Here is an 11,363-nt window from a genome sequence, read left to right on the forward strand (position 1 = left end):
TTTTTTTTTTTTTTTTTTTTTTTAGGAAAACCCAGAATAAGGAAATAATAGGGGCTGTCTATTTTCATTAGTTACTTTTCTATTGCAGTGACAAACACTATGTCCAAGAAAACTTATGAAACATGAAACAAAGTCTTTAATTGGACTTTCATTTCAAAATATCAGAGTCCGTGATGGCAGAAAAAAGTCATGCTGAAACATTAATGCTGAAAAAAAAAGTTCATGCTGATCGCTCATGCTCACATCTTATTTGGAAAGCAGAGGACAAAGAGAGCACTCGCAGAGTAGCAAGCTTCTTTTGAAACATCAAATCTCTCACCTAGCCTCACACCTCCTCCAACAAGGCCGCACCTCCTAATCCCTTCCTGCAGTTCCACTGACTAGTGACGGAGTATTCAGTGATATGAGCATGTTCCATTGTCATCCAGAAAAACACACTGTTTAAATCAGATGGTGATGAAGAAGCAACAGCGAGTCAAGTGACTATGACACTTCAAATGAGCGAAGTTTCAGGACTTGCAAATGTACGGCCAGGTATATTTAGGCCAAGGAAATGGCCAAGATATCCCTTTGCCTATAGCAGAGTTAGCAATGGGGGATGGAGAGTTGTGCAAGAGTTTGGTGGACTAGAGACATCTCAGTGATGCTCACAGCCTATGATCTGAACTCTCTGTGTTTCATTCAGAGATGAGATGTGACTAGACAGTACAGGTCATGGAATATTGTATCTCCTCTCTTTCATTTTCTGAATCTATAATCCACTTCAGTATTCTCAATTTACTCAACAAATTTTATTTGTCCCACAGATGTTTTCTGCCCAATTTATTCAACTAAGAGTTATAAGCAAACAACAACAAAATTCACACAGGTTTTCTAATTGCCTTGTTGCTCAGTTACTTGATCTTTGCTCAGTTACCCATTCACAGCTGCATGCAAACAATCTGTCTGAGTTTTGAGTTTCATACTTCTCCTCCCGGCAATATCTGTATGCCAGTGTTTCCACCTCATTACCAAACAGCTTCTTGCCACTCTTCCACAGTTTTCTCCAAGTCAGATTTAGAAAGTCAAACTTATTTATTTACTCAACATTTTTTGTTGTATGCCCCTCAATAAATGTTATCAACTTTTATAGCTTATGTCATATAATTGTGGTCACTCCTTTTAAAAATTCTCATCTACTGAATAGCATTCCTATGTGGTTTACAATTAAACTATCTTTTAAATTTATCTCTGTGATCTCTCTTCTCCAATTCCCATTTACTGTCTCATGCTTTTGAGAAGCTTCATCTCTGTGTCCCTGCATCTGGAAACATCTTCTCACATTTCTTCAGGGAAAAATAAATCACAATTAAATACCCATATCTACATATTTTTAAAAATAAATGTCATCACCCGTGTTTCTGATCTAAAAACATTTCCACAATTCAGATAGAATTAAGTTGTATCTTAACTGTGGGATTCACTGTTTGCAAAAAGGTCAAGTTTCTTAATCCTAAGATGCTACATCACACAGTGGGAAAAACTTAGGGCTAGAGCCCTTTTTATGCTGTTCTGTGTTTTTCTCCTTTTATCCTCATTTGATTGTCTCTTCCCCATCCTCTATCTTTCCCAGAACACATTTACTGCCTGATATGCTCTTTTGGGATGTGGTTTGTAAAGATTTGTTCTAATTTATTCAGCTTGAATTTATTATTGTATTTTCTATGACTTGAAATTATTTCATTTCTAGGGACATCTAGTATATAATCAGCAATATATATATATATATATATATATATATATATATATATATATATATATATGTATGTATGTATGTATATATACAGGCACTCATTTTGCAGCTCTCATTTTCACTAAGGTAATCATGCATTGTTCTTTGTACATGAGAGTGACTCAAAGATTGAACTCAAACTTTTACTGAACAAAGTACATAGTCTGTTTGTTTGTTTGTTGTTATTGGTGTTATTGTCTTTTCAAGAGAGAGTTTCTTTATTTGTAGCCCTGGCTTTCCTGGAACTAGCTTTCTAGACCAGGATGGCCTCAAACGCACAGAGATCTGCCTACCTCTGCCTCGCCAGTGCTGGAATAAACATGTACCACCATTGCCTGTCCAGAATACATATTTTTATTTGTCCAATTACATAAGAGTTTAAATATGATAGTCACAATAAAAACAGATTTTTAAAATTTATTAATTTATTAGAATTTATTCACTATGTATCCTGGCTTGAGCCCCTTCCCTCATCTCCTCCCAGTCCCACCCACTCTCCCTCTCTTCCCCCTATGTCCCTCCCCTAGTCCCCTGACAGGGAAGGGCCTCCTCCCCTTCTATCTGACCGTAGCCTACCAGGTCTCATCAGGGCTGGATGCATCATCTTCTTCTGTGGCCTGGCAAGGCTGCATCCCCCAAAGGGAGGTGGTCAAAAAGCCAGCCCCTGAGTTCATGTCAGAGAGAGACCCCATCCCCCTTACTAGGGAACCCACTTGGGAACGGCAGCCTATGGACTTCCTCTGAGCAGGGGTTCTAGCTCTTCTCCATGGTTAGTGTATCAGTCACTGCAAGGCCTCTGAGCCCAGGTTTTTTTGGCTCTGTTGCTCCCCTTGTAAAGCTTCTGTCCCCTCCAGGTCTTACTGTATTCCCTTTCTTCCATAAGGTTCCCTGTACTCTGCCCAAAGTTTGGCTATAATTCTCAGTATCTGCTTTGATACCCTAATGGCTAGAATCTTTCAGAAGACTCCTGTGGAAGGCTCCTGTCCTGTTCCTTGTCTTTTCCTACTTCCTAGGTCTATCCTGTTTGCCCTTCTGAATGGGATTTCAGCCTCTTTCCTAGGGTCCTCCTTGTTGCTTAGCTTCTTTAGGACTATAGATTTTAGTATGTTTATCCTTTATTATATGGCTAATATCCACTTAAAAATGAGTATATACCATATGTGTCTTTCTGCTTCTGGGTTGCCTCACTCAGGATGATCTTTTCTAGTTCCCATTTGCCTGCAAATTTCATAAGTTCCTTGTATTTAATTTCTGAGTAGTATTCCATTGTGTAAATGTACCACAATTTCTGTATCCATTCCTCTATTGAGGGACATCTAGGTTGTTTTCAGATCTGGCTATTACAAATAATGCTGCTATGAATATAGTTGAGCAAATGTCCTTATTGAATGGTAGGGCATCTTTGAATATATACCTAAGATTGATATAGCTGGATCTTGAGGTGGCACTATTCCTAATATTGTGAGAAAGTGCTGGATTAATATCTGAAGTTATTGTACAAGGTTACATTCCTACCAGCAATGGAGGACAAAAACAAAATTTTAAACTTATGCATACACTGTGATAACTATTACACATAGTGAATTACTTTTTTGTGGACAAAATGCATGGTAGAAGAATGACATACTCAATTTCTGGATGACAGATACAGTTATGTTCAGATAGAATTATGTCTTTGATTCAGACATGTAGATAGAAATAATGTGCAATTTTTAGAGTGTTAATAGTTATTAGCACTCTAAATTCATTCATATATAAGTCTTCATTATCTGTCCTCTCTTGATGATGTATACTAGTAAGAACTTAATAGAACTTCCATCAGCTTCAATTAAACTAAATTCAACCAGTGATGAATTGTATGTTGAATAAGAAATAGAAATTCTTATTTTAAGCAACTGACACATTTCAGTTTTTAACACTGAATAAACTAATTTGTAAAGAATACCATAGTTTTTGATCACACATCTTTAAATGGACACTAATAATAGAGTATTTGCATTGCTGTGATATTATTTATATAATTCAACCCATTATCTCTAATAGAAGATAATCAGTCACTTTTCTATGAACAAAAACAGTTCAAGAAAAATAAGGTGATATACTCAATATTTACTATTTATTATTATTATTTATCTACATATTAATTGATATGGGAAGTCAAAGATTCTCTGAGTTGCTAGAAGAATTGGGTCCTAGTGAATTTTTCTACTAATTCATTCTAAAATTACAACGAAATTTAGTCTTTAATAATTCTGGCTTCAGACAGTCTGGATGGAAATGTCGTTTTATCTCCTGTGAATTGTATCTATATGGGAGTAATTAATTCCTTCTAGATCTTGGTTTTCTTATATGTAGTATAGACAGACAAATAGCACATATTCTGCGAAGCTTTGAGAGAAGGGGGGAAACATTTAGTGTGATATTCAGTATATTTAGATACTATTCTTTCCACTTATTGCAGATGCTGAGATAAAATGACATCACATTAAATGGGCCACTATCTGTGTTTTTAAAGGGAGGCTAGCGCGTAAATCAATAATTGTTGACTAGCATAACATTCTGTAAAGCTGACAGACCTAAAGCATTTCTCCACATGCATGGTCTCTCCCTCATGTCTTCTCTCGTCAGATCTGACAAGTCACTGTTGAATTGTTGCCTATAGCAATGGAAAGTTATCCCAGAGCAGAAGGTGTGTGGATGATGTGACATAACAAGATCCCTCTCCTCGGCCAATTCCACGCAAACAAGGAGGCATTCAGGTCCTGGGTACAGCCTCAGCACAAGAGTACACCACTGAGATCTGTACCAAGCATTTAGAGCTCTTGTGAAAGCAATGCAGCAGAAGCACAGGAGGGAGCTTCAGAAGTCATCTAGAACATGAAGCTGGGCATTTATTCTCACTCAGTTGACTGATTTGATATTGTTGGGGAACCATATAAGTACAGCATTTAGATTTTCTGCTGTATGTCTGCTGTAATTATCATATATCATACACAGGAAAAACACAAGTGGTAAATACTTGGAAAACAAGTTTGAAAATTATTTTCATTTCTGTAGTTATCCGAATGTCAGTAATACGCATTGTAAAGCAGTCTGGTAGGAAGAGGCTGACATTTCCACGCTGTAAAGGGCTAGCCTCCTGTAAAGACAGCCTGGGATTTCCTAAGCTTTGACAGAAGAGGGTGAGAGGGAAGGTTACAAAACACATTCTGTTTTGAAATACTATTATTTGTTTCAGGATAAATGTAAGATAATTAAGAGTAAACAACTCTTTATTGAATAAATATTTGCCAAGCATGTTCTCTGTGCACACTTCCAAGGTGTTGCAAAGTAATGTCATGGATTCATGTGGAGCTCAAATCCTTGTGGAAAAATGGTATCACAGGCAAAGAAATAAAACAGACCCTAGGAAAGATTTGCAGGATTGGAGTGTTGTAAACTCAAAATAAGGTGTTGGGTAAAACAGTGACAAGGAAACAAGACAATGTGTTGAGTGAATCTTTTCTTAAATGTCAGTTTCTTAGCTAGTACTTGAGGGGTGAGGATCATGGAAATATTGGACAATGAGTAGGAAAAGTCTTTGAGTACAGGTTTGTGTCTGATGCGGATGTCACAAGGTAAGCCAAACCAGACCCTATGAAGCAACGCGATCTTCAAAGTGGTGAAGCAGGGGTTCCTGGTCAAGCTGAAAGAGATTGGCTTTGCTTGGTGGACTTGTACTCTGTCCGGGCTGTAACTTTGAAGTTTATTCTTAGGATTATAAGCCTAGTGAAAGAGTCTGGAATCTATCCTAGGAGAATGCGAAGTCAGAGAAGCATTTTAGGTGAGAACTAGTAATTCCTCCCTTTAAGTTAGTATGGATAATTTTTTTTTGTTGTGTCTTCTTTTTAACAGGTATTTCAGTGCAAAATCTGCATATCATCCACTTTTCCATTTTGCAGTATAATTATCAGTAGTTTTAGTATGTTAATCAGTTCATTAAGCCATCACTTTGCTACAATTTAGAGAAATGTCATCCACAAAGAGTGACCTTTAGCTCTTTCGTGTTTTCCTCCTGTTTTTTCTCACTAATATCCCCCTAAATACACATTCATATGTACATGATGTACATGTGTACACACACACACAGTCTCTTAGCAAACACCAATCTATATCCCATGTCCACACCCTATCTGCTTTGTCCATCTTTGAACGATACAATAAGCCATAATGGGAAATTTAGAATACTTTGTGGTTTACAAATGAAGTGTGTGCTAATAGGCTATTGAGTTGAAGGCTCAGCGCTCAATACTGTAATAGTCAGAGGGGAAGCTTTGAAAAAATAACATAAAGAAAGTTCTGACTTCATCAGTGGAACAATTCATCTGATAATGGATTTGTAATTACATGGTGTTATTGGGATGCAAGGGAAATTCTATGTGGAAGAGCTTAGAGAGAGGGAGTAGGTTTTTTAGAAGATATGTTTTCAAAAGATGCCCTAATTCTACCCATCCATATGCCTCCTGTCTGTCACAGGATGAGTTACTTGTCTTCATAATGGCTATCTGCTATAGTCCTCTGCATTATGAAGTATGAGAAACAATGTGGCCAACTGTCCATGAACATAAAACCCCTAAAACCATGGATAAGAATAAATAATTTCCCCTGATAAGACATTTATTCTTATTTTTTTCTTGATGGCCAATAGCTGACTGAAAAAGAGGTACAGAGAAAATTCTGAGTCACAACAATGGCATACTTAGACACTTGGATTGTGTTCAGTACTACAGGAAAGAAGCTATAAGACAATGGGAAGGGCTCTGTAGCTGAGCAGGCTTGATGGTCTGTGTGCTGTGGTCTGAGTGCGGCTGCTGTGTGCTCTGAGGGGTTTCAGGCGAGTTCCAAAGTCGCAACAAGGAGATCATCCTATGATGTATGTGAAGGTGTATTCTATGAACTGAGAACTCTCTAAAGGACTTGCAACATTCCTTACATCTGTATACCTTCTTTCTGGGCGCAGACCTAACTGCCTGGGGCCTGCAGCCACTGAGGCTGAGCCCCAAGTCCTTTATCGGAAAAGGCCAGCAGTACTGTGTCTCGGAGCCCCAGATTCACGCGCGGCAGCTGCACCATCCTCCCAGGGCCCGAGTCTGCTAGACGCCATACTAGCTCCGCAGGATCGCGATCACTGACGGTACGGCCCGCCCAATACCACAGTGACAGAGAATACGCTATATACTCACCAAAACCAGACAGAAACGCCATACAAGCTAGACACACCAGGCGCTGGGCCTCCGAAGCTTGGAGAGCAAAGTAAAGAGACCCCAGGACTTCCCAGAAAGCATCTGGACTAGCAACCCAGTCTCCAGTTACAGCGGGACTTTCTAACCTGGCAGCGGAGCAGCACTGAGCTGGCGGGGCACATCAGCCCTCCAGTTTAAGACTAACCAGGGCCAAACCAGAGAACAGAAAGGCTGGTTACCCCGATTCCCACTGACGTGACCACCCTGAAATCTCCAGCTGCAGCAAGACCTCATAACCTGGCAGTGACAGCAGCACGGAACTGGCGGAGCACATCAAAGAAGCAGGGCCAAACCAGAGAGCAGACAGCCCAGATACGCCGATCTCTGCCAAGTGTCCTGCCTGTACAGCTAGTCCTCAGCATACGCTAAGGACACGGGACCTCTCTCAACTTCCTGAAGAATTCTCCAGACTCGAGAGAGAGACAGTACCAGTCTGATCGGCTGAATCCAAAAACAAACAGGGAAGGTCTCAGATAAGCCAATGGCCAGGGGTAGGCGAAAGAACATTTCCAACATAAATCAGGACATCATGACTTCACCAGCAAACCCCAAAATCGATGGATATTCCAATTCATCAGAAGCACAGGAAAATGACCTTAAAGCCATGCTTGCTCAATTATTTGAGGCTCATAAGGAGGAAATGAACAAATCTTTCAAAGAGATGGCCAGTCAATTGGAGGTAAAGAAAGAAGAAATAGACAAAACCCTTAAAGAAACACAGGCAAACATAGCCAAACAAATAGAGGCACAAGTAGAGAAGAAATTAGTGGCATACAAAAAGGAAATGAACAAAGAAATAGAGTCCATCGTAGAGAGACAGGAATCCAAATTCAAACACATAAAAGAAATGGTGCAAGGCATGAAAACAGAATTAGAATCAATAAAGAAAACACAAAGTGAGAAAACTCTTGAGCTGGAGAACTTGGAGAAAAGATCAGGAACCACAAAAGTAAGCATCACCAACAGAATACAAGAGATGGAAGAGAGAATCTCTGGAGCTGAAGACACACTTGCAGAAATTGATACTTCTCTCAAAGAAAAAGTAAAATCAGAAAAATTCCAATCACAAAATATCCAAGAAATCAAGGATGCTATGAAAAGACAAAATCTAAGAATAATAGGAATTGATGAAAAAGAAGACTCCAGGCTCCAAGGTCCAGAAAATATTTTCAAAAAAATCATAGAAGAAAATTTTCCCAACTTAAAGAAAGAGATGTCCATAAATATACAAGAGGCCTACAGAACACCAAATAGACTAGACCAGAAAAGAAACACATCACGTCACATCATAGTCAAAACACTAAATCTACAGAACAAAGAAAAGATATTAAAAGCAGCAAGGGAAAAAGGCCAAGTAACATATGAAGGTAGACCTATCAGAATCACACCAGACTTCTCATCAGAAACTATGAAAGCCAGAAGGGCCTGGGCAAGCATCATGGAGACTCTAAGAGATCACAAATGTCAACCGAGACTACTATACCCTGCAAAGCTTTCAATCAACATAGATGGAGAAAACAAAATATTCCATGACAAAACTAAATTTACGCAATATCTATACAGCAAACCAACCCTACAGAAGATACTAGAAGGAAAACTCCAATCCAACGAAAACGAATTCACCCAAGAAAACAGGGCATACAGATAATGTCCCAACAAAAATGAAAAGAAAACAAGCAATGAAACAAGGTAAGATCATCGACTCCATTACACAAGGAACTAACATGCATTGGTCAATATTATCTATCAATATTAATGGACTCAACTCACCAATAAAAAGACACAGGCTAACAGAATGGTTACGGAAACAGGACCCAACATTCTGTTGCATCCAAGAAACACACCTATGCAACAAAGATAAACACTACCTCAGAGTAAAGGGCTGGAAAAATGTTTTTCAAGCAAATGGTTCCAGAAAACAAGCTGGAGTAGCCATCCTAATATCTAATAAAATAGACTTTCATCCGAAGTTAATCAAAAAAGATAAGGAGGGCCACTATATTCTCATCAAAGGAAAAATCCAACAAGAGGACATCACAATTTTGAATATCTATGCCCCAAATACAAGAGCACCTACATTCGTAAATGAAACAATATTAAAGCTTAAATCATACATTGATCCTAATACCTTAATAGTGGGAGACTTCAACACCCCACTCTCATCAAGGGACAGATCAACCAGACAGACACCAAATAGGGAAATGAAAGCACTCACAGAATCCCTAAATCAAATGGACCTAATAGATGTCTACAGATCTTTTCACCCAAACTCAAAAGAGTACACCTTCTTTTCAGCACCGCATGGAACCTTCTCCAAAATAGACCATATAGTTGGTCACAAAGCAAGCCTCAACAGATACAAAAGGATTGAAATAATCCCTTGTATACTATCTGACCACCATGGACTAAAGCTGGACATCAACAACAACAGAAACAACAAAAAGCCGACACGCACATGGAAACTGAACAACTTACTACTCAATGACAGCTGGGTCAAGGAAGAAATAAAGAAAGAAATTAAAGACTTTCTAGAATTCAATGAAAATGAAGGCACAACAAACCCAAATTTATGGGACACATTGAAAGCAGTGCTCAGAGGAAAATTTATAGCACTAAGTGCCTACAAGAAGAAATCTGTAACATCACATACAAACAACTTAATGGCCCAACTGAAAAACCTAGAAAAAAAAGAAGCAGATACACCCAGGAGGAGCAGAAGGCTGGAAATAATCAAAGTAAGGGCAGAAATCAATCAATTAGAAACAAATAAAATTATCCAAAGAATCAATGAAACAAAAAGCTGGTTCTTTGAGAAAATCAACAAGATAGACAAACCCTTAGCCAAACTAACTAAAAAGCAGAGAGAAACCATACAAATCAGCAAAATCAGAAAGGAAAATGGGGACATAACTACAGACACTGAGGAAATCCAAACGATTATTAGGTCATACTACAAAAGCCTATATGGCACAAAATTTGAAAACCTAAATGAAATGGATAACTTTCTTGACAGATTCCATCTACCAAAATTAAGTCAAGATCAGGTAGAAAGACTGAATAGTCCTATATCTCCCAAGGAAATAGAAGCAGTCATTAACAGTCTCCCCTCCAAAAAAAGCCCTGGACCAGATGGCTTCAGCGCAGAATTCTACAAGACCTTCAAAGAAGTACTAACACCAATTCTCCACAAACTATTCCATAAAATAGAAACAGAAGGAACACTACCAAACTCATTCTATGAAGCCACAGTCACTTTGATACCTAAACCACACAAAGATCCAACAAAAAAAGAGAACTTCAGACCTATCTCTCTTATGAACATTGATGCAAAAATACTCAATAAAATACTTGCAAACCGAATCCAAGAACACATCAAAGATATCATCCACCATGACCAAGTAGGCTTCATCCCAGGAATGCAAGGGTGGTTCAACATACGGAAATCCATCAATGTAATCCACCACATAAACAAAATGAAGGAGAAAAACCACATGATCGTCTCCTTAGATGCTGAAAAAGCATTTGACAAAGTCCAACACCCATTTATGTTTAAAGTCTTGGAGAGATCAGGGATACAAGGCACATACCTAAAGATAGTAAAGGCAATATACAGCAAGCCTATAGCCAACATCAAACTCAATGGAGAGAAACTTAAATCAATCCCACTGAAATCAGGGACAAGACAAGGCTGCCCACTCTCTCCATATCTCTTTAACATTGTACTTGAAGTCCTAGCCAGAGCAATAAGACAACTAAAGGAGATCAAGGGGATACAAATCGGAAAGGAAGAGGTCAAAGTGTCACTATTTGCAGATGATATGATAGTATACATGAGCGACCCCAAAGATTCAACCAGAGAACTTCTTCAGCTGATAAACACCTTCAGCAAAGTGGCAGGATACAAAATCAACTCAAAAAAATCAGAGGCCCTCTTGTATACCAAAGACAAAAAGGCTGAGAAAGAAATTAGGGAAACAACACCCTTCACAATAGCCACTAACAACATAAAGTACCTTGGTGTGACTCTAACCAAGCAAGTGAAAGACCTATTTGAGAAAAACTTCAAGTCTTTGAAGAAAGAAATTGAAGAAGATCTCAGAAGATGGAAAGATCTTCCGTGCTCATGGATTGGTAGGATTAACATTGTGAAAATGGCCATCCTGCCAAAAGCAATCTACAGATTCAATGCAATTCCCATCAAAATACCAACTCAATTCTTTACAGACCTTGAAAAAAAGATTCTCAGCTTCATATGGAGAAACAAAAAACCCAGAATCTCCAAAACGATCCTGTACAACAACAGATCATCT

This window comes from Psammomys obesus, unplaced genomic scaffold (assembly GCF_907164565.1).
Source record: "Psammomys obesus unplaced genomic scaffold, mPsaObe1.curated_primary_1811, whole genome shotgun sequence".
In the NCBI taxonomy this organism is placed as follows: Eukaryota; Metazoa; Chordata; class Mammalia; order Rodentia; family Muridae; genus Psammomys; species Psammomys obesus.